A 23703-nucleotide genomic window follows, 5' to 3' on the forward strand; every position below is an offset into this window, starting at 1 on the left:
AAACACATTAAAAATATTTTAAATATTTGCTAACATTTGTGGGAGCTAATGGGTTTAATCAACGATATATTTCTGTTTTTTATTGTAAAGTTAAATATTTTACAAATAACTTGATGATTAAGAACATTTTATTTTAACTATACGATGGTTTTTATGCAAATATATGATACTGTTAAAGTAACATTGATGATGATGATGATGTTGGCAATGAATTGAACAATATCATAACATGAGATCATCCGAGGTCCCAACGGTCTTAGCACCCCTCTACGAGTCTGACAGGCACAATCCATATTTCATGACTGTCAACTACAAGAATGTTACAATGATGACGTGCCTACTTGCACACGGGGGTGATTGTAGTATCGCCGTGTCTCCTTAAGAGATAGCAGTGTTACATTCTTACCCCTAGCAAGTGTAATGTGATCAGCACATCCTATTGACCAATGCCAAACAGCGCATGTATCATTTATTCCCCAACCTTGTCAAAAGGCTGCCAAAAACAGTGTAAATGTTTAATGCTTTGATTTGGTTTTTACTACTTTTTACGTGCATTCAATCGTCTATGACATGTACCGTCGTATTTCATCAATAAATGATGGCTTGGCATGCATATAATTACGAGTGGCACTAATGCTTTGTCGTTGCAAAGAGAGGGAGTTTGTTATTTTGCTACTGCTGTGATTTCGCGGCCAGACGGGCTACAAACACAATGCAGACCTCTGGAAGAGAACGTTGCAGGAGGTATGCGTTTGTAGATGTGATTAGGTGAGAAGTAATACACTGTGTAGCAAATACGTGCAGGCTCGAGCAGGGCTGATTACACTGGTCAACACACTTTTTCTGGCATAAGGTATTCCAACGGTGTGCTGATTCAAAATCTGGCATCAGTTTTTGTCTATCATATCAGGTTTTTGAGATATCAAATATTGCATTTTCAATAAAAACTGCAGAAGAAAAATATTAAATAAATGTGGATATCTACATAAAATGATATTATAAACACACTATCCTAAAAATACAGCACCATATTTTAACACTAAAGCAGTCACTGACTCGCAACAACTTGCAATCATAAGTGACAGAGTTAATTTCGGGTAAAATCAATGAAAATGGGGTATGCCGATAGCATAAAAATGATGTGATAGAGCAAATCTGAGATGAGATTTGGAATCAACACCCTGAAATTAGTCTAAAACAGCTGCAAAAGTCCAGGCCAGAATTTTTTTTTTTGACCATTGTTATTAAGACAGGTATTTGAGTCGTCTTGTCGAGTGCAGCGACCTCGGAGCAGACATGTGTCTATATGTAATGCGAGCAAGGATTGAGGGGGGGCGGAGTCTGGGTCACGTGGGGAGTGGGCGGAGTTAGGGTCACGTGGGAGAGAGGATTTAGGGGGAGAACCGGAAGGGGAAAGGGGAGTTGAGACGGAGTGAAACAGGAGGAGGCCACGCTGGGCAGGACGGAGAGAGTGGCGCGGTCGCCACGCGGTGGGAGACGTCGACACCGTCAGCCATCGGTGTCAGACGCAGAGAGCTAGCGGCTGTGGGAGGCTAGCTGTATACGGGGCAGCAGTGAAGCTAGAGAGCGGAGCAGCGGTGTGGCTGCAAGGCGGAGCAGCAGGGAGACTGCATATCGGAGCAGCAGGGAGACTGCATATCGGAGCAGCAGGGAGACTGCCTAACGGAGCAGCAGGGAGACTGCATATCGGAGCAGCCGAGTGGCTGTGGAGAGATCGTCGGGAGGGACGCGGGCCTGAGCGAGGACGCCGTGGTAACGAGATTCTACGAACCCAATAAAGGACAACGGAGATCGACATCTGAGAGAGAGTCCTTTATTACATACATATCTAAAATTATGTGTGTGTATGTAAAACTGATTGGCCGTGCAAACGTGTTTTTGAATCGAGGTAGTTAACGGTATTGTCTTGAAATGGCACAATTTGCAAATACCTCAATTCTATCTCCCCGGTTTTCCGTGTTAGGGGCCGTCCATAAATGATGTCACGCGATTTTGGACGATTTTTGACCCCCCCCCCCTCGTCACACGGCGTCACAAAAAGTCAGACCCCCCTCAAATATGACGTCACAAAGCTCTGCCCCCCTCCCCCCCCCCCCAAAAAAACATGCTTCAAATCGCTTTAAACTATTGTCATTGTAGTGCGTATTTAATGTGGCGCTGCACTCTGATGTTGTAGGAGAAAACATGTATTAAAAAGTCTATTTAATTAAGTAGAACGTGTTGTCTATATTTATTAAAAGTTGCGCATTTTCATGTGACGTCACGTTTCTCAACCCCCCCTCGTCACACATCGTCACAAATGTCTGACCCCCCCGCCCCCCTAGGTTCGTGAGGTCATTTATGGACGGCCCCTTAGCATATACACCAATCTACTAATTAAATAGGGCATTACACACTGTTGATTGGCAGGTCATTTGCCTGCTAGCAACAACGGTATTTTACATGCCTGCCAAAAGATAGGATGGGCAAAGTGCGACATTTTTACCTCGTACAAAAGAGGACGTCACAATGAGCCTGGTGTTTTTTGCCTTTAATGAATAAGGGCGAGGGGCGTGGTTCTCTTCCCTGTGCATCCACTAACCTGTGGACAGCCCTGGTCGTTTCTGAATTACCTTTATCAGTGTGTAATGTGACTGGTTTGCACAAGCAGGCCTGTGACATTACATCTAGGGGGTGTGCGTGCGTGCTGTGAATGCGGTGGTTCGTGCCGAATGTTACCCCCGGACGCGTGTAACTTTTGGCAAGTTTACAAATGCACATGAGGATTTAATTTAATCCTGACCCACAGCAAGAAAAATAAGTGCACCACACCATATGTTTACGTGTTGGCTTTAAGCTTCGTGCGTTCAAGTTTGCTTGCCCCTTCGGGGCCGTCCATAAATGACGTCACGCGATTTTGGACGATTTTTGACCCCCCCCCCCTCGTCACACGGCGTCACAAAAAGTCAGACCCCCCCTAAAATATGACGTCACAAAGCTCTGCCCCCCCCCCCCTCCAAATAAAATATGCTTCAAATCGCTTTAAACTATTGTCATTGTAGTGCGTATTTAATGTGGCGCTGCCCTCTGATGTTTACCCCCCCTCGTCACACATTGTCACAAATGTCTGACCCCCCCCCTAGGTGCGTGACGTCATTTATGGACGGCCCCTTCAACATTCTTCTCCCGAAACTGGACCGCTCTGTTGTTGAATTTTAAGGCCGAAGCTGTCCCGTAATTCTCTGTTTGGGTGCGTGTGTGGAAGGCGCAAGGCAATAACCTTAAACACTATCAGCTGGAGTACACCACGGATCCAGAGATATTGGTCATTGCTCTTGTTTTAAGAGATATTCACCATAAAGAGAAAGAGGCTATTAGATTCTTTTTTTTTGCAACTCACCCCCCCCCCCCCCCATCAAATATTGATTTTCCCCGTACAGTAGTAGGTGGAGCAAATGATGATTTGTGTGCGCGCACCTCCCATAAACTGGATTAGCAGAAAATATACGATAACTGACTTGCATACATGATGGGGCACCCTTTGTGATGTATGCATGTTGAACTTCTTTCGCACCGTTATGGCAATCCTGTCAAGATGGTTATCGGGTCTTGTCAATAGAGTTTGGGGACTTTAACCTTAAGCAACTGCAATTCTGTGAATAAATTACAGCAATGAACTTGACCACATTTAGAATTACAATACAACGGTTTAACACACCAATGAAGGCATGCATTGTGTAGCTAAGTAAAATAATTAATATTAATTAATACTTCGGCATGTGAATGAATGCTAAATATATTTCTAATAATAATGCAATTTATAACTCGCGCAAATTTGCGGATGTAACGGCCGCAACTCAGAGGCGCGGAGCCAAGCTCAGAGTCGCTCGAAAGCATGATTAAAGAGGTGAGTCTTTAAGTGTCTCTTGAAGGAGGCGATTGAGGTGATGCTGCGAATGTGCAGAGGGATGGCGTTCCAGACTGTTGGGGCTGCCACCGAGAAGCGGCGCATAGACGTGACCATCCTGGATCTTGGTATCAAGAGCAGGTCGTTAGTCGCGCTGCGCAGGCATCTGCCGTGTGCCGAGCTGCAAGTTGTCAATAATGAAGAGAGGTACGGCGGGCAGGCAGATGTGAAGGCATTGTGGCAGAGGCAGGCGATCTTGTATATGACCCTACTGGCGATGGGTAGCCAGTTGAGGGCACGGAGACAGGCAAGTGAGTCGAGACGGGGATGAGTGTGGCCAATGATGACGCGTGCTAGGTTGTTTTGTAGTCTTTGAAGTTTTTTTTAGTTTAAAGTAAATGTGCAGCTTTACAATTGCTTGCTTATGCCACCACTTTTGGTAGAAGGGCCTTGCCTTGAGCGAGATCTATTGAGCCCATCTAGAGAGCATTTCTCTTACTGTTTCACGCAGGCTGGATATATTAAATTAAATTATTGTTTATTTGATCAGATAATTCTAGATTTGAAGCTTTCGTGACTGCAAGGATTCATATTCTTAGGTTTTTTCGGTAAAGTCACGTAGGTAAAACATCAAAATTAATAAAAATAAAATAAAGATCACAACGTTTCGGAGGCAACACAAGTCTCCGCCATCAGGTGGGACCGTCACAGCCAGATTAGCTGCATCAAGTGAGGCAATGATTCAAGATGTAATCCCTTAAAAGCGAGTTGAGGGGGGAGGAGAGGGAGGGGGGAGCTCATCAGAATGTGGTAGCCAATGAATGGAACGTATCGGGAGGGAGGGGGGGGGGCGGGGCCAAAAGGGTGGGCGACGGCGTGGAAGCGATTGTGCGCAAGCGACAAACTGCTGCACACGCCAACGCATTGGACAATGCAGCAGTTTGTCGCTTGCGCACAATCGCTTCCACGCCGTCGCCCACCCTTTTGGCCCCGCCCCCCCTCCCTCCCGATACGTTCCATTCATTGGCTACCACATTCTGATGAGCTCCCCCCTCCCTCTCCTCCCCCCTCAACTCGCTTTTAAGGGATTACATCTTGAATCATTGCCTCACTTGATGCAGCTAATCTTGCTGTGACGGTCCCACCTGATGACGGAGACTTGTGTTGCCTCCGAAACGTCGTGATCTTTATTTTATTTTTTATTAATTTTGATGTTTTACCTACGTGACTTGATCAGATAAGGCCTACTGAGCTATATCGCTCTTTTTCAGAAGTGACCTGGCCACAGATGATAGCTGAACGAAGTGGCTTATCATGTAGAAATGTATAGCAGCCCAATACTATAAAAACATGTTTCAAAATGTGGAGGGAAAAACCGGAGAACCCAGAGAAATATCCACGCGACCATGGGGCGAACATGCAAACTCCAAATATACAGGCATCAGGGTCAGGGTTAGGATTGAACCCACGACCTCCTGTATACCAGGTGAGGTAAATAACATCTCGCCACTGCGGCGCCCATCATTAGAAAGGTGAGGATTACCCACGCTTTACCCCACCACACGCGGCCTGCCGATCGACTAACTGTTGGTCATAAGAACGTTTTTGGGTAAGATCGCGTTATTTATAAATGTGTCGTAACCCTCCACCACCCGACACGGCCAATCAGCAAAAAAGTGTCACATTGACAAAAGACAAATAGTTCACTACTTTACCCCACCGGTGCGTTGAAGAGTGAATCCACAACATTTACAATTCCGATGCCCGATGATGCTGGATATAATTACCAGCGAAACGTCGTACAAAAAAAACCTGTAAATGTTGTGGATCCACTTTTCAACACACCAGTGGGCTAAAGCAGTGAACTATTTGTCTTTTGTCAACGTGACACTTTTTGCTGATTGGCCGTGTCGGGTGGTGAAGGGTTACGACACATTTATAAATAACGCGATCTAAGCCTACGTGTTAAACTGTTAGTCTATACTTCACAATGCTGGCCAGAGTGGATTGGTGAAGGAATTGAACTGAGGTAGCTGAGTTTATAGCGGGCATAGCACTATCCATTACGCTACCAGACCAATGCTGTACAGTACGTGACGAGTGGTTGAAAAACAATTCTGTGAGTACATTCTGTGAGCGTAATGAAAGGTTAGAGACAAGTCTTTGAAGGATGGCACTTTAATTATTCATGACATGCAGTAAGACCCACACATGTACACACACATTCAAAAGTATGCACACATTGTAGCAAGAACGGATAACTACGTCTTAAATGCAATTAGCTCTCAATTTCAACCATGGATCTGTGTTTGAGAGTTGGGCAAATTGAAAATCCGTCTATTAATTCCGTTATACTTTCTAACATTAAGCAATACATTGGATAGTTCAATTGATTAGCACTGTGCAGTTACTGTAGTGGCAGCTAATGAAACGGTGTTTAATCAATGCATTTTTTTCATTCATTTATGTATACATACAATTAGAAACACATAATAGATCGTTTCATTATTTTTTCATTCATCCAGTTTTTGGGTAATTCTATTATTTACTTGTCATTCGCGCAATTAACGATGTCTTATAAATGTTGCTTAATCTTTCACGAATGTATTTTGTTCAAGCCACTTGAACCATTCAGAAATGACACTGCAATTTTACACACAAACAAACGGAGGTAACAACTTCTGAAACAAATCTTACATGTGCAACGATTGGGTAATGCGTTCCAAACGCATTTGTCATTGGAAGCATTTCATTCCCATTACGAAGGCAGTCAGGGGCAAAACCGTTTGCAAATATTAGCTGTTGACGGCCCATACTGACGTCTGTGGAAAAAAGCTGCACAGCTCATCGGATTCATGCAGTCTAAATGAAGATTATGATATTTGAACACAGCCCTCTTTGCTCTGGTTTATGTCCACAAATTTGGTGCAACCGTTTGATCAATATGGCCGGTTGTCAATGGGGTAAGTCCTTAATAGCGACACAACTTCATACGATAGTTGGGTGCATATTGGACCATCATGAAGAGAGTTATTGTGTCCTCCGTTACAGATGGATGGAGCAAGGTGATGCAAAAACGATTTCAACCTTGGTTGCAAAATGTTAAAGGCTCCACATCATTTCCTCCCAGGAGTTATTTTGCGAGTGTCCACGATGTCATTTAGACGAATGTCCTCTTTCAAAGAGTATGCAGCGGCAGGCGCTCGAGCAAACTTTGCATGCATGGCTTGGCGACGATGAGGGAGACGATGACTGCGATTGCTGAATGAGTGCCTTATAAGTAAATGTCACTGAATGGTTAATGGTGTAGGTATGTGGCAGTGTGCAATGATAATCATGACTGATTGGCTGTGTAAAAGTGTGAACATGACGGTGCTGATTACGGCATTTGGTCACCTTTTCAGTTGCTACAAAATGAATGATGTCCTAACGATGATTCATTCTATGGGCATTTGATCGTAGAAAAGATAATAACGGCGATGTTAATTGTTATGGAATCCTGTACTTACAAAAAAAATATTCACAATTACGAATGAACGCATTTAAATAATTTTACATTAGAAATTATTTGGATGATTAAATTAAATATCCTTCTCACGGATTTTAGTTTTTACAAGAAGTATAATTGATTGCACACTGCCAAATAATGAATGGCTGGATTAAGAAAAGATAGAATCAATGCAAGCATGATGTAACATCCTTTAATAAACGTCCACAATTATGATACTTAATACGGGAATGAATTAAACGTTCCTCGTAATTATCACAAAGTGCATGATTCTTATGAATGGTGGAACATTTGAACTACTGGGTTAATTAATGACTGAACGACTTAAATAGTTACGGTGTTAAAACCGACAGCATGTACATTCATGAATTAATCTGTGACTAAATGCATGTTATTATTAAATAACTTAAGTAACGACTGAAAAAGGCTGAACAACGAAAAACGCCACACAATATATAACAAATGTTACTAATTACGTGAATAAATAATTTACTGACTAAATCCATCAGCGACTGATTGCATCAATTAAACACTCCTTTATAACTGCCACGAAATGCATGATACCAGTGAAAGAACCATTGAATGAATTGCAAATCTTAAACGTGAACAAAAAAATCAATAAATTATCAAAATACCAAATAATTACTTGATTAACACGTTGGCTTTCGTGACCAAATATGGCTGCCGCCTGATGATGCTGGTTGTAATTACTGGCGAGACGCCGTAATTTAATTGTAAATACTCTATGGTTCTTTCGGTAAAGTCACGTAGGTAGAAAATAATAGATCACGACGTTTCCATCGCAACACAAGCAACCGTCAGCAGTTTCCCTGCTGTGATTGTCCCACCTGATGATGGTCGCTTGTGTTGCGATCGAAACGTCGTGATCTATTATTTTCTACCTACGTAACTGTACCGAAAGAACCAAAGAGTATGGATTCCTGTAGTCACGAAAGCTTCAAATCAAGATTGAGTTGTAAATGTTGAGGGTTTACTCTTCAACACAGCGGTGTGCTGAACTAGTAACGAATTGTCACGTTTTGTTTATGTAACAAACCTTGCTAATTGGCTGTGTCGGGTGGTGGTGGGTTTAATGACACATTTTATTTTATAGATTTGAAGCGTTCGTGACTGCAAGGATTCATACGCTTAGGTTTTTTCGGTAAAGTCACGTAGGTACAAAATAATAGAAATAAAATAATATAAAATGAAAATGAATCAATACATTTAATTGATTTATTTTCATTTATTATTATTATTTTATTTCGATTATTTTTTTACCTAAGTGACTTTACCGAAAAAACCCAAGAGTATTAATGACACATTTATATTTACGCAATCTAACCCAAAAACCGGTATTTATTAATGCCTTGACAAATTGATTGCACATATCAATAACTTTTAATTAATACATACATTAATGGAACACAATTCAAACAACTTTCAATCATCACATGAACGTTCCACGAATGTTGAAATGCCTTGAGGTGAATAAACGAGATACCAATTGACGGAATAACTGAACGACAGAAGGGCTGAACAGATTAATGAATGACCGAATGAAGGACTGGAAAAACAAAAAACCCGAACCAATTAACCCACCAATTAACACCCTAAGCTGATGAATAAAGAAGTCGTCAGTGACAAACCGCGTGCGCCAATGGGGAGGGCCCGTGTCGGTCACGTGCCCCCCCCCCCCCCTTGTACACCACGAGGGGGGAGAGGGAGGAGGTAGAGGAAGCCCCTAAAGCCGTCTTCGCCGGCTACAACAGCGACGCTCTCCCGCGTATCCCCCCCCCCGCCTCGTCATTACCGTCCTCCCCTCCCGTCTCCTTTCCACCCCGCGTAAGCCTCGGGACGTTGGTGGAACGTATGCGCCATCGCGCCACGTTGAGTGCAACTCGCTGCGAGGTAAAGCGGAACTTTTGTGGCGTGCGGCCTTGCACGGGGCGCAGGTTGTGACGGGCCTCGGATAAATTCCCCCGCCGGGCAATGTGCGTCCTGGTCCGGCCGCCGAGCACCCCCTACAAGGGGTGGTGTTGCCAATCGCCCTGGTGGTCGCGCCTTTGTGATAATCTTTGTGTTCTGTCGGCTGCTATGCGAAGTAATTAATACGAGCGAATTAAGCTCGTATCGGGTACGGTTAATTGCGGGTTTCACTGAAAACTGGTGCCGTTTAAGAGCCCTTGTTACTTTTTTTTTCGATGCTGTATGCAGTGACAGGCGAGCTGAACCACGGGTCCACCGGTTTAACGCCCTCTTGAGTCCTGTTGGTTGTGATTGGCTCCAGAGTAAGGGTTATATATGTTTGTGCGACTTGTGTACAGTTAGATTGGTTTTTCTTAATAGTAATGTCACTTCTATTTCAATACTGTATATGCTTTCATTAGGAGTTATTCAGTCAAATTAAGGACTCAAAGTTAAGTCATTCGGAATGTTTTACTGCTCAAATGAGCAGTCCTCAACTCTGTTGGATACCCAAAGCGTCATGGTGGAAATTACACATTCACACGGCATTAATCAGTCTATCAATAGGGCAAACAATGTGGTCGTCTTAGCCACATTGGAGCGGTGGCGCAGTGGGTTGCGCATTGCGCTCTGAACCACGAGGACAACGCCGTCAATGGCGAGTGACGACATATGATCCAGTCCACTGACCGGCGTGAAGTACTTTAGTCGATCGAACAACACCAACCAACCACGCCAGTGTTGGCAGGCATGGAGCAGTGGATTGGTAGAAACATGGCTGAAGAATAGCACCCAAATTTACTTTTCATTTTAAACTTTTATGTAATTTTGGAAGAAATGTGGCTATGCAGTATCACCACGCCCCAATAATCGCAAACGTTATTTTGCATTTTATATTTTACTTTGATAAAATGAAAAGTCATGTTAGTTTGAAGCATGTAGAGATGCATACTTGGAATCGTCCTAAGATAATGAACACTTACTTCAGTGAACACACACAAATCAGACATCTTTAAGTAAAGTGGGTATGGCAGGACACATCATTATAAATGGTGGTGGCTGACAGATAAGAGTAATGATGGGATGGCAACTAAAGAAGAGGATGCACCTCAGAAGGAGGCTGTCGCAGAGATGGAGCAATGAGATCAGTAAATGTGCAGGAGTAAGATGGATTGTATCATCACGGTACTTTCAAGGATTGCAGTGGAAAACATTACTTTGAGACCAATTTGTCGAGTCGTGCATGATAAGTGAAGTACGTAGTCTGTCTATGAACGGATTCTGTAAGCTCTTGACTCCCATTAGTCCATGTCCTGGGGTAAGTCACTGAATCACCTTCACAGCCAGACTACCGCTACACAAAAGGGCTATATCAAAATAGAACATTGCACCCAATAGAAAAGCGAATGATGCTCTCATAGGGAATTTCATGTTCAGAAACTTGTAAGATTCGTTGCTCATTTGTGGAATTGAGTTGTACATTTGCATGTGTAGAAACGTTTCTTTATTCGTGTGCAATGGATTAGTCTGCTTCCCTTTAGAATGTTGCATAAGACATGAGAATCAACTCCATACCCTTTTGACGAAAAATGGTACGGATTTTAACAAAGCGAACGCTACTTGGCCACTGAGGTTTCATGGGTTATATACTATAGTTTATTTATATCTAGCCCTTGTGATTCACCAAATGTATTGCCTTCATCGAGAAATTAAGTACTAACAATTTGAAATTAAGAGGTACGTTATTTTTTCAGTGATGTCCGATTCATCTTCATGGGGAAGACAGGCTGACAATTTTCTATCATCAATTACTTTAGCTCAATTGCTTGGCCTGGACATGACCAACACCGCTTAGCTCAGTTGCTGGTATCCGGCCAGTACTTGGTAATACTTTACAACGGCAGCCAGGGATTAGACACATGAATATACATGCGAATAGTGAGTATCACTATTTATCAATTGTAATCTTCATCAACCATCGTATTTCCCTGCTGGACGAAGGCTTCCTCCCTATGGCATTGCCATGTCTCACTGCACCGATCTTCCACAATCCATCTCACTCTCCTGCACATGAACTGATCTTATCGCTCCCATTTCTACTTTAGTTATCGTCTTGAGCACGTTTTCACCTTACCTTTGCCTTTCTGTCTCTAGTCTTGTTCATCAATCAGCCATCGTCTCTTTTTGCGATGTATCGTGCTCAAGCCCACATTGTTAGCAGTCGTGGTGTCTGATTTGCGTTTTCATTAATTCCGTGCTTCTCAAACTCCACGCATCTGCTGCACAATTCTTTGTGCCCTTTTTCAGCTTTTGTTCCCTTTTCTTTGTCAATGGCCATGTTTCAGGGCCATAAGTCAGAATGCAATGATAGACGATTTTCTTGTCAAGACACATCAGTGTGCTCTGTTCATGAAGCTAACGTTTACAATACATTTTAAATAACATAGGAATGTATACTGTGCAGGGCATAACGTACAGTACTGTATCTCAAGATAGTACACGAAGAGTCGGCTTTCCAAAATCTCTCAATCTTGCTCTTGTTTGCCTCTATTTAATAACTCCGATCCCAGTTCATCTTCAGTAGTTGCCCTCTAAATATTTTTTTTCATATATTCATCATCACCGCCATTAAGTCGACATTGTTAATTCAACTTTTCACATCAGCAATGCAATTTTCACCACGTACATTAACTTCCGTTACAAATTTGGTTTGTTTATAGAAAGGTAGATATGCGGTGACTACTTAGGTCTATCATTGTTACAGTTCTCTCAATTGATTCACTTAGGGCTTTCCATTATGGATTCAAGTGCGGCAGTATGTTTAAAGGGTCATATATGTTGCTGATGCTTTGAGAAAATTTACTTGCACAGCATATGTTTTCTCTCGCGTCTTTCCAATTCGCTTCATTGGCTTTCTGAAACTAGTCCACTTGAACCTTCATGATCTTTATCGAAGAGCAATTTAACTTGCACTAGTTGGCTTTAGTTTTCCCCACCCCACTCCCGTATAGAGTATATTAAAATCAACTTTCTAAGGGCAGTGTTTGGAGACTTGCAGCTTTTGGTACCAACAGCCGACTTGTACACAGCCACCTTCGGATCATAGCTTTAAGTTTGCTGTTGTCTGCTTGTTTTAAATTTACTGAACCTTTATAGGGGAAATAAATACAAGTTTACTTATGTTTTGAAGACTCTATTCACAGCTTAGCTTCCTTTTGCCATCGGTGTTGTTCAAGCGAAGCATTTAATTCTCACACTTTTACATAAGAAAGGCAGCATACATTTTTATCTGGTTTATTTTTAAAGTTGTTTGGTTGCGGAAGTGCTATACGTCACGTACTCCAAACCATTTCTAATATTAGCTTAGCACGCACTCATAAATTAAGTGTCAACGGGGTTATACCTCCCCACCTCTCATGTTAAAGTGAGTGTGGATCAGAGCGCATCTCCATTGGCAGTCCCAAGGCAGTGGAGGATATTCCACACTCCTATGCTGGGGCCAGACTCTTTATAGAACAACTTCAAAGTGATACGTTATTTAATACAATAACAGGTTATTTGTGTGGGCAGGGTGTGTCACTAATATTAAATCCGAGGTTGCGACATACCGATGAATCACCATCACTCACGTGCTTGACTTGGTTCGGACTGGTTATAGTATTCACACGCTACCCTCTGAACAAAATGTCCTGTGACCATGAGAGGCTGAGCTAGTAACCTCTTGCCAAGCGTCACACTTTATTATTTGTTACCCTCCTTCATACGGTGTGAGCATGTGTTGGTGGTGTGTGTTGTAGTGAGTGGGGAGTCGTGGAGCCGTTCGCGCTGCGCTACGAACCGGGCGACCCGAGTTCGATTCCCGCTCACGGCCATCACTGGTCACGATTATCTGAACCGGTCCTGGGCCTCCCCTATATCAACTCGGCCTCAAATGAGTACCTAGTGCGGTGTGTAAAACATCGCCACTGGAGAGACAAAGGCGGCCGGGCGTGGTTTTGGCCACCCAAGCCCTCTCGTGTGCCGTGCCGGCCTTTAAAGGTGCTCGCTACGAACAGCACTTGCCCAACAGTCTGCCAGGGCTATACGGGGGATCTTTGTCTTTCTGTTGAAGCGATTAGCGCTCCGAACCGGGCAAGCCACGAGTTCGGTTTGAGCACATGGCCAGCATCAGCTGCGAGATTGTGTGAACTGCTCTTGAACCTGTTCTCTGGTCGACTTGGCCTCGTATGGGTGTGACTGGAGCGGTGTGTAAACATCGGTAAAGTCCTGGGGAAATGCCGGGGGTGTGATGCTGATCACACAGCCTTAATAGCTGCTCACTAACAACACTTGCTCCGACAGCTTGTTAAAGTTTAACACGTAGGATTACGCGATCAATATCATCCATAATACAGGGTTTTTTTTTTGGGGGGGGGGGGGGGTAGATCGCGTAAATATCTAAATGTGTAACGACACATTTATATATTTGTGTAATGACACTATTATATATGGTCCGTGATCTAACCCAGAAAAGCTTGTTAAAGGCAATTCGGGGGGGGTCTTTTTGTGTACGTATTGTCGGCTGATAACTTGACCGAGACAATGCCGAGTTAAGGATTAATGAAGCAGATGCATGAGTATTGATTTTCGCTAAGAATGTAACATTTCAACCCCTCCCATGAGTCATTGAATGTTCATGATTTGGGTTCGTTGCTTGAGTCACAAAGCGAAAAGGTGTGTTTTAGTGTTGGGCGAGTGGGGTGCATGTAAGATGTAGAGGCTGCAGGGTTTATATGAACCGATGGCATGAAATATATATAAGAATACAAAATAATTGATTCTTGCACGCACTATTCAGTGTTAGTATGTGTTATGAGTGCTCGAATTGATTTTAGTTGAGGAATTATAATTAGATACGTTATGGCAGGCTTATCTAAATATAACTATATTTGAAGACATTTTAAGTGATCTTATGCATACTAGATGTACATAACAGTACAAACCATGTATGTACATGTTTAAAAAAAAGTTATTGGAAATGTATATCTTGATGATCGTGACTTTTAAATGCGGTGTCGTATCGTATTGTGTCAAATGATAGCGCAGCAGCCCGAGTGGTGGACGTGTTAGGGACAGCGCTTTGCTGAAACGCGCACACTTAAGTCCGCTTCATCGAGATGTTCTGTTATTGGAATGTTCGTAGTTGTAGGACACTGATTATATATCAGGATGCCGCTTGCCTTTTAACGGTTGGATGATCTGTAAAGAAAATAGTTCCTCCTTAATTAAGGTTGGCGACTTATTAACGTGACGCTTCCCACCCCCATACATTTTTTTCGGCGCCGCTTCGTTTCAAAATCGGGTCACAAATGGAACGAAAACAAACGACGTAAGTCAACATTCTGTGGGTGATTGCCGCCTGTGACTCTAACCACACCCACGTGTTGTACAGCGCATGGACATGGCGTTGCCAACGGGGGCCGGTTGCACAACTTGAGATGTTATAAGTGCCCAGGAGTGTTCGTCACCCTTTGTACAAAAAGGTAAAAATGTCTTGCAAGAATTGTGAACGGCACCCACAGTGCTGGCTCGAGTAAGCGCAGGGCTCTGAGTCGGTGAGGGTGGGCACGGTTGGTAGAATTTGACGAACGATGGCGAAATGAGTTTGTAGCTGCGAGCCCAGCCGACATCTGGAAAAGATGGTTTTCCCAGTATTGGCGCAGAGGCCTTCTTATTTAAAGCCAATAATTTGTTTTATTTTTTATATACGTTTATCAGAATGTGGTCAAATGGTGTTTTTTTACAAACTGTTGATTTGTTTCCAACCTGCACACACTTTTCTTTCTGAGCTTTTGATAATGTACGCCAAGTGTTAGAATATAATCAGTTCGAGTACTTATTCGAAATTGTATATTCTTAATTGTAACCACGAAAGCGCACATCAATGCATGATTTGTATTTAAGATTAGCCTTGACATTAAGCAGATCTGTTGGAGAGACACCAGATGTTATTTTTGTGCTGTTATCCCTTAAGATTATTTCTGATGAAGATGTCACTTTTCTCTGAGTACATGTATATCTGCAGCGCTTTTGTAAATCCGCTGCTGGATGAGAGTCTCTCCATGCCGTTCATGTCATCCGGGTTATTTTACTGTACTTGCTCAGCCTGGTCGGTGTGGGATGGTGAAGGCGAGTAGAATACACATTGGAGCATAGTACAGTACAACAAACAATGTTGCTTCTTATGCCCTCGGTTGCCGACAATGCAGGCCAAACAACAACAACAACAACAACCGCCATTCGCCACTAAGTGGCGGAGACGTCACAACTGCGCTTGTGCCAGGCTATGGTCACGTTAAGGCCGCGTGAAGTGTCGAACGCCCGCTGGCAGGAGGTCATGGACAGACCCAGGTGCCATGAGTTGCCTGACTGAGATGACTGGCTGATGCACCACCTGTTCCCCCTATTGTGTCCCAACTTGCTGTGCTTTAACCACCCGGCACTCCGCTCTTTGTTGTGAGAGTCGCTCCTCTGCCCTCCGTTGTTGTTGGAGGGCGACCGCCTCCAACTGCCCAGTAGCAGCGTCCTTCACGAGCCTTCCACAGAGGTTGATCTTGACACCGCTTGTACCAGTCATCGGCAAGTCCACTCAGCTCCACATCCTCCTGTACCACGTCAATCCATCTCTTCTCTAGCCCATGCCGTACCTGTTTAGCCACCTCTATCCGGCCAAACAAAATCTGTTTAGGCATGCGGTGGCTGGGCATGTGAACGACATGACCCAGCCTACAACACACACATCTGAAATGTGATTACTTTGAGTGCTGTGGTGGCGATGTTAACTACCTCACCTGATATACAGGAGGCTGTGGGTTCGATCCCGACTGACGCCTGCATACTTGGAGTTTGCATGTTCTACCCGTGGTCGTGTGGATTTTTCTCCGGGTCCTCCGGTTTTTCCCTCCACATTTAGAAACACGCCTTCAGAGTATTTGGCTGCTATACATTTCCACAAGAGAAGCCACTTCAGCAATAATTTTTGGCCAGGTCACTTTAGAAAAAGCGCTATATAGCTCTGTGGGCCTTACCTGGTAAAATATTAATAGCATTCTGAGTGATTTGGTCATAGGCTTGTTTCTGTCAGTAATGGACCAGAATAAACAACTTTCATATAGTTCAAAATTAGTTTAAATGGCTCCGTACTCAGATGTGCTGAGGAGTTGTTGTGTGTGCGGTTTGATTATGTGATTGAGGTGATTGGAGATTGGTGATGTCATTGTGATAGGTGGACATAGTTGATGTTATTTCAGTGGGTGGAGATTATTGTTGTAATCCAAGTGGATGCGAATAGATGTCCTCGTCGTCACTGTGTCACTCTGGGCGTGCATCGTGGTGACTTTGCTGCGTTTTGGTGGCCAGGTTCCCAGTGGCTGCCAAGTGGCCGTTATTAAATTAGAAGATATGTAATATATGAACGATTGCTCACTTGAATCCAAGAATCGTGACTTATAACAAAAACATGTTAAAATTGGCTTTTTAAAAGAATTGCAAACCTATTTTACCAGCTGTGATGTATACGTGGGTGTGTGTGTATACCGAGTTAGCTAGTCCTGTTATTTTATCTTTGTGGTCATCTCTCTCACCACTTTGGGAGCGATGCAACAGATTGGTTGGCATCTTGGCCGAACAGAATTTTGAATCGCGGCCAACAATAACAACACACATTAATACTAGCCAGATGGAGTGGCTTGAAGGCACACACGCACACAAAAACTGCCAGCGTGCTTTGAGCTATTTCTGTATTATTTTGGTGTATGTGGCAAGAGCCACAGATGCCTGTGCGCTCGCATCTGTTTATCATGAGCGGCAATGCTGGCTCGCCCCGACCAAGTGGTGGCAGAAACAAATGTCTTCAGTTGGAAACTGTCAGGCTATAAGTGATCAAGCTCACTTGGTTGGCTGGTGTTGACTGATTGGATAGCACTGTTAATAATTGATGCCAAGTGTCAATTCACAAAACCGTTGGTTACTATGCATGGTGATTGCAACCACAAGGGATGTAGAGGCGTGCGCGTGTTTGGTCTTTGGACAACTTGTCAATTAAATGTATTGATCGACTGATCATTTTAATTGACGACCCTTTGTGGTCAGTTATTCGAACGTTTTTAAAAATGGTGGCCACCCTGACATGCTGTCTCCTGGAGGTGGGAAACCCCTGACAAGCCACGCCCAGCATGACACGGCTTGTGATGTTGTTCATGTCACCTCCCGTCCAGCGCCACGTGGGAGAACAGAGATGTGCCTTTTTTTTCCCCAACCATTTTCACGTTATCCTACCAGTCGGATAATTGGTAGGGTAATTGCTTGCTTGTATGAACGGATAGGCCCCGCTATAATTTGATCTGAGTGCTAAATTTAACAGAATGTGGGCTCGGCACAACCTTTGCTTGCTTTGTGACCTGTATGAGAAAAGTGCCACCAAGGCATTTTCGTTTTAGTTGGAAAACAGCAAAAATTTAATGGCAGATTGTGTTTTTTTGGCGAACATAAAAATAAAAGCCGGTAACTAATACTATTTAAAGAACTGCATAAAAAAACTTGCGTTTTAAAAAAATGCACATTTTAGTGTAGTTAAAGTATCTACTTTTTTTGTTGAATGCCATTGAAGACTCTACTGCTTTTTAGAAATGTGGTCGTGCCATTTTAAATTTTGTCCTTCTGGATAAGGGAACCCTGACACCATCTCTTCAATTTATGTATGGGCAATATATATTCTGTCTCTTCTACTTTCTCTCCTGTAACCCTGAAAGATAGCGCTACATAAACACACCCCAACGATCCTCATAACCTCACATTGTTTTTTTTTCAGAAACTTGCTTCGCCACCACAGCGTTTACTTTCCTGAAATTGTGTTTAGGTTTACTTGAATAATACGCGTTTATTTAACATTTCTCATTTAAGCACCAAAATGGTCATGGCTGATTGCTGTTTAAAAAACCGTATCCAAGTGGCATGCTCCATGACTATTAAAATGTTCCGATAGAACTCTGCGTGTCCGTTCATTATTACAATAGTGGATGCGCACCATTGAGAATTGGGCCACGTTTCAGTCCCTGGAGTCTTAGCAGTTGAGGACACGAGGAGGAGGAGGAGGGCCTTGCTATGTGGATTTTATGATGGGTCAGCAGCCCGCTGTGATGGTAGCCTCTCAGCTTCTGCCACGGAGTCGCCCACAAGTCTTTATGCCTCTACACATATAATAACAGCAATAACCACAGTAATTACTCTTAAATGCCAGTGAAATTGAATTATGCTTGCGTGTGTGTGTCCTCGCCGGGAATGACAAAGGCAGCCGGGCGAAGTGCTGGTCACACCACCCTGTGTGCCACGATGGCCCTCGTGTATGTATGTTGAACTTCTTTCGCTGTGCAATTCGGAGGTGCTCGTAAACAGCACTTGCCCTCTATGGCTATACAGGGCATCTTTGTCTTGGTGTCTTTGACCGATGTGTATGTACTGTACTGTTGGTGTGGACAAAACAAAAGCTGTTCAAACTGCCCACCAATTTGAGCAATGTGTGTTGTACGTGTAGGACAGTATACGCACACAATGGGGAGTGCGAGCCAGACTGGGATGCCAGTGGCACAGGTTTGAGACTTGGTCATCCACACACAAGTTGGATTCGGAATCTAAATCTGACCTGGGCAACGATTAGGTTAACTCCCGCTTAAAATAAGTTACCTGTGCTGTGTGACAAACACTGATGCTGGAGAGACAAAGGCAAACTGGACGAGATGTTGGCTAAATGTACTCTGCTGATGATGAAGCCAAACGTGGTTTGTATAATTATAAAAACAAGCCTCTGTTGCTTGTAATGATATTGACCTTGGTGATTGGTGAAGGTCCATTAACTTTGGAGTCCATTTAATCTACGCTCGTGTAACTGTATCTTGTATATAGCTCAACAAATGTCGTTTATTTGGGAAGGTTGTATTTGTATTATTATTATTTAAGGTCATTATGCCAGTATTGTATATCAACTAAATTTAGAAAAGCTTGACGAGAGGGTGCCCCATTAATTTATTCTGGCTGTTTAAAATAACCAAACGAGGAACCCTCATTGATCGCGGAATGCCGATGAAGCAATTGCGGGAAGTTCACACAGTCTCTGGCGCCCTGCACGTTTCTAACAGGGTTCACCTCATGGCCACGTGCATGTAAATATAGTGCATCGTGCAACTAAGCGGGGGGGGGGGGGTTGTGATGCAGCATGATTAATGGGGGCATATATCGGGGGTTTTATTAAAAGCCTGGTCCGTGGGCTTGGAGCCTGCCTCCATAATTTTAAACCTGGCCAAGGAGCTTGTGCTGCACGCAGCTGTTTGCGTTAGACGGCCGGTGACGGTAAACCATTGGAAGTGCGGTGTGTGTGCCGTTTGCACCGATACTTTTGGAGAACATGGTTTACATACAGGCTGTTGTCGGATTCGGGTTTTACATTAATAAATGAAAACCATGTGTGTTTTGTGTTATGGCGTCTTATTGTACCACAACAACAACCGAGGTTATTGCATTCTCAGAAATCAAATGCCGTGTTAATTATTTAGTGAATCGTTAAAAGTAAAAGATCATCAGGTCAAGTCAACCATTGTTTCTCCAAAGAGGGAAGTAAAGGGATGGTTGTGTGACACTGGAGCGTCAGGTTTGCCTACATTTATAGACGTACACACACCATACGCGTTGGCACAAATGTTTGCACAACTTCTCTTGCCACAGTGCGTTCCATGCAACAAGCAGTGGCCACACAAAAACAAATAAAACACATCACCCAGGGTACAAGAATCTAATTCTAGATTTGAAGCTTTCGTGACTGCAAGGATTCGTATTCTTGGGTTTTTTCGGTAAAGTCACGTAGGTAAAAAATTAAAATTAATAAAATTAAATAAAAGAAAATTAATTTTTATTTTACTTTTATAAAGTTTAATTTAAAATATAATTTATTTTTATTTAACTTTTATTAATTTTAATTTTTTACCTACGTGACTTTACCGAAAAAACCCAAGAATCTAAACGGTCACAGTTGGTAGGAACGACCCATCCTGCTTCCTATTTTCTTAATATTTTGTGACGTGAATGTTGAGGTCTTCTGACCAAGTATAGCTCAGTTGTAACAAGGTTGTTTTTATTTTTGTAAACTGAACACGGTTCAAACTAAGACTTGCAGAGTGCCGTGTGGCCGAGTGACGAGAGTGTATGTGCAGTATTTAAGACTTAAGAGGAAGTGTGCCTTCACGCGAGGCTGCCCCGATAAGCCCTTGGGGGCTGAGGCTTCCGTGGCGATGAGGCCTCGTGACAGCTGCACTCGATGGGCCGCCAAGTGACTGATATCGCTCCGCACGTAGAGGCCACGGACCCACACGCACAGGATGTGGGGGGGGCGGTGCAGGGGCGGCATCTGTAGCAGTCCTGCCAGACGGAGAAGAATATTAGGGTACATATTTAGCCCATTGATTCGTTTTGTTACGTGGACTTATTATGCCACGGTGTATTGCTTCGCACAGTGGACTTGCAATCCAGGGGTCATCGGTTTGATCCAACTTTCCGTGGCACCGCAGTTAAAACAACGGTGCAAGTTTCTTCTATCACCCCCCCCCTCCCCGTCTCTGTCTACTGACACCGCAGTTAGTCGATTGGCAAGTCGCGTGCGGTGGAGTAAAATGTGGGGGTACTTGCGCATCATCGAAGACGTGTTTAGCCGGCATGGTAGCGTAGGCCAAATGCCCTCTACATGGGCTCTCTAGAGCTCCCTTTAGTGTACGCCTTTGATTCAGCAGTGGTGTGAGTGAGACATTTCAGGGCTGCAACTTTGTCACTCTTACCTTTTTATGTATAGTGATAGCAGCGTTGTACAATACTTATGAGGGCCCATATGCTTGTGTGACTGATCACATTAGCAGCTGGACGATGAAATCTAGTTCAATAATGTTTGGCCCAGTTTTAAATGTAAACAAGAAAGACTGATGGTGGGTTTTATTCCTGGGCTCCTTGCCGAGAACAAATGAATTTAGAATTAAAATCTAAACTGGTTCATATTCTTGTTTCTTTCGGTAAAGTCATGTAAATAGAAAACAAATACAAAATAATAAGACGAAATTTAAAATAAAATTAAATAAAAATAATAAATTTAAAATAATAAAAGAAAAAACCCACGACGTTTCGATCGCAATACACGTGGTCTTCATCAGGCGGCGGCGAGATGAAGACCGCTTGTGTTGCGATCGAAACGTCGTGGGTTTTTTGCTTTTATTATTTTCAATTTTTTAATTTTAATATTTTTATTTTATCTTATTATTTTTATTGTATTTTTTGTGTTCTATCTACGTGACTTTACCAAAAGAACCAAGAATATGAATTCCTACAGTCACAGAAGTTTTAAGTCTAAATCTCAACTGGTTGTCATGGAAATGTGTAAGTCTTCGAGGCTAGGGACCAGTTAACAACACACAGCTTGGAAATTATTTTACAATCCATGGAAAATAATGTTTTTAATTTGCACTATGTTATTCTCTTTGGTTGCTTTGAGTGAGTGTTTCTTAGAACATGCCACAATATTTATAATGAGGCATTTGAAATGATCCTTCGTCAAAGATTATCCCATTAGGCTGTTGTATCAGACAGATATTCAAACTTAAAAAATTGTTCATGAATGAAAGTTGGTTGCATTTGTACCTCGGTTTAAAATGGAATTTTAGGATTATTTCTATTTTAAACAAAGGTGGTGATTTTCCAAGTAAAATTTTGTCTCAGAATTGAACCATGTCCAATTACATTTAACAAATAAATAATTTTGGTCACAGACGGATTTAGGATTTAAAAGTTGCAACTTGGATGTTTTCCGAGTCAAAATTATTTTTTTTAAGTGTTTGAAATGTATTAAAACTAAACTTTTCTGGTAGTATAACTGAAATATTGAGTGGTGTTAAGTAAGATGTATATATTCTATATTTCCACTGTCATATGTGCCAAACATCCTAATGGAGGGCCACAGAGCTTGGGACATTGTTGGTGCCAATTCTGGCTGCCCTTTCCTGCTTGTATGTGGTGTCTCGCTTCTCTGTATCTAAGGAAAACTGCGTTTTACAAAATTTGCGTAATATACACCCTTTTTACCATATTACGGTATATAATGTTCACACATTATGTACCACATGCTGGTACGTTGTGTTTATCGGCCCACTACCGTACACTGTAGAAAACCAATGATAATTAAGTTACAAATGAAGAAAAGTGCTTTGTCGCTACAGTTATTAAATAACATAAAATCATGTTACTGCATTGCCAGTGATGTACAAGCATACATAACTAAAAATTCGTCACGTTTTTCAATACAATTGCCCTTAAAATTGGAAAAAAATAGATAATAGGCTGAGTTTTGGGCCATGGCCCTTAACATGAATGGCCGTTCTCTTGTGTGAAGATAAGCCATTGTCCAAAATATGTCCTATTACAGAGGTATTGAGTTTTCACTCTGCAGTGTTTAACTTAAATGAATATAATATTATACTATTGGGTGTTTGCTTAGAAATATATTGTTTGTGAAATGAGCACTTCCAAAAAAGTGATAGTTGATGATTTGTCCGCGATGCTCGTATGGTCCTAATCAGTCTCGAGTCCTCGACCAGGCTGCAGCCCGGAGCTGGGATGATCTCACAGCTCTTGGTCTTAATGCCTCATGGATGTGGCCTCGGTCCCAGGGATTGGCTTCGAGGCACTGGCCTTCATGCCGTCCCTCAGTCTAGATGATCTATGAACTAAACTATTGTGAGAAAGTAATTTGCATGACCAATTGCCCGTTCGTGCCACAGCTATAGCAGAAGGGCCTCCAGTCGAGGGAGTTCATGAGAGCCTCCCTCAAGGGTATTTGGCCTACTCCTCCACACTGGCCAGATGTCTTGGAAGATGTGGAAGTCGTCTAAACCGATACACAGCTCTCTTTCAGAAGCGACCTGGCCACAGCTGATAGCTCAACGAAGTGGCTTATCACGTGGACTTTTATAGGAGCCAAATACTCTAAACGCTTGTTGTTGATTCTAAATGTGGAAGGTAAAACCGGAGGACCCAGAGAAAAAAATCTACTCGACCACGTGGAGAAAATGCAAACTCCAAATATACAGGCGTCAGGGGTCGGTATCAAACCCACGACCTCCTGTATACCAGGCGAGGTAGTTAACATCTCGCCTCCGTGGCACCCCAATCTGGTGTTAATTGACTGACTTTGACACTAGCCTCCTGCACCTTGGCCACGTGATGTTCAGCCTCATCGTCACTTGGCCTCATGGAT

General features: G+C 42.9%; 1 protein-coding gene across 3 annotated transcripts in view; it reads left to right on the top strand.

The window, feature by feature from the left end:
* The first annotated feature begins 1662 nt into the window (after positions 1-1662).
* The window catches only part of LOC144948607 (kelch-like protein 9), a 116310-nt gene continuing 94269 nt past the window's right edge, over positions 1663-23703 (top strand). For 2 of the 3 annotated variants that reach the window (XM_078878198.1, XM_078878200.1), the window contains exon 1: positions 9114-9326. The gene's annotated coding sequence lies outside the window, so the exon portion shown is untranslated. Of the gene's footprint in view, positions 1774-9113; positions 9327-23703 lie in introns of those variants that run through there. The other variant, XM_078878199.1, reaches the window with a different exon arrangement.

Source organism: Lampetra fluviatilis, chromosome 50 (genome assembly GCF_964198595.1).
Source record: "Lampetra fluviatilis chromosome 50, kcLamFluv1.1, whole genome shotgun sequence".
In the NCBI taxonomy this organism is placed as follows: Eukaryota; Metazoa; Chordata; class Hyperoartia; order Petromyzontiformes; family Petromyzontidae; genus Lampetra; species Lampetra fluviatilis.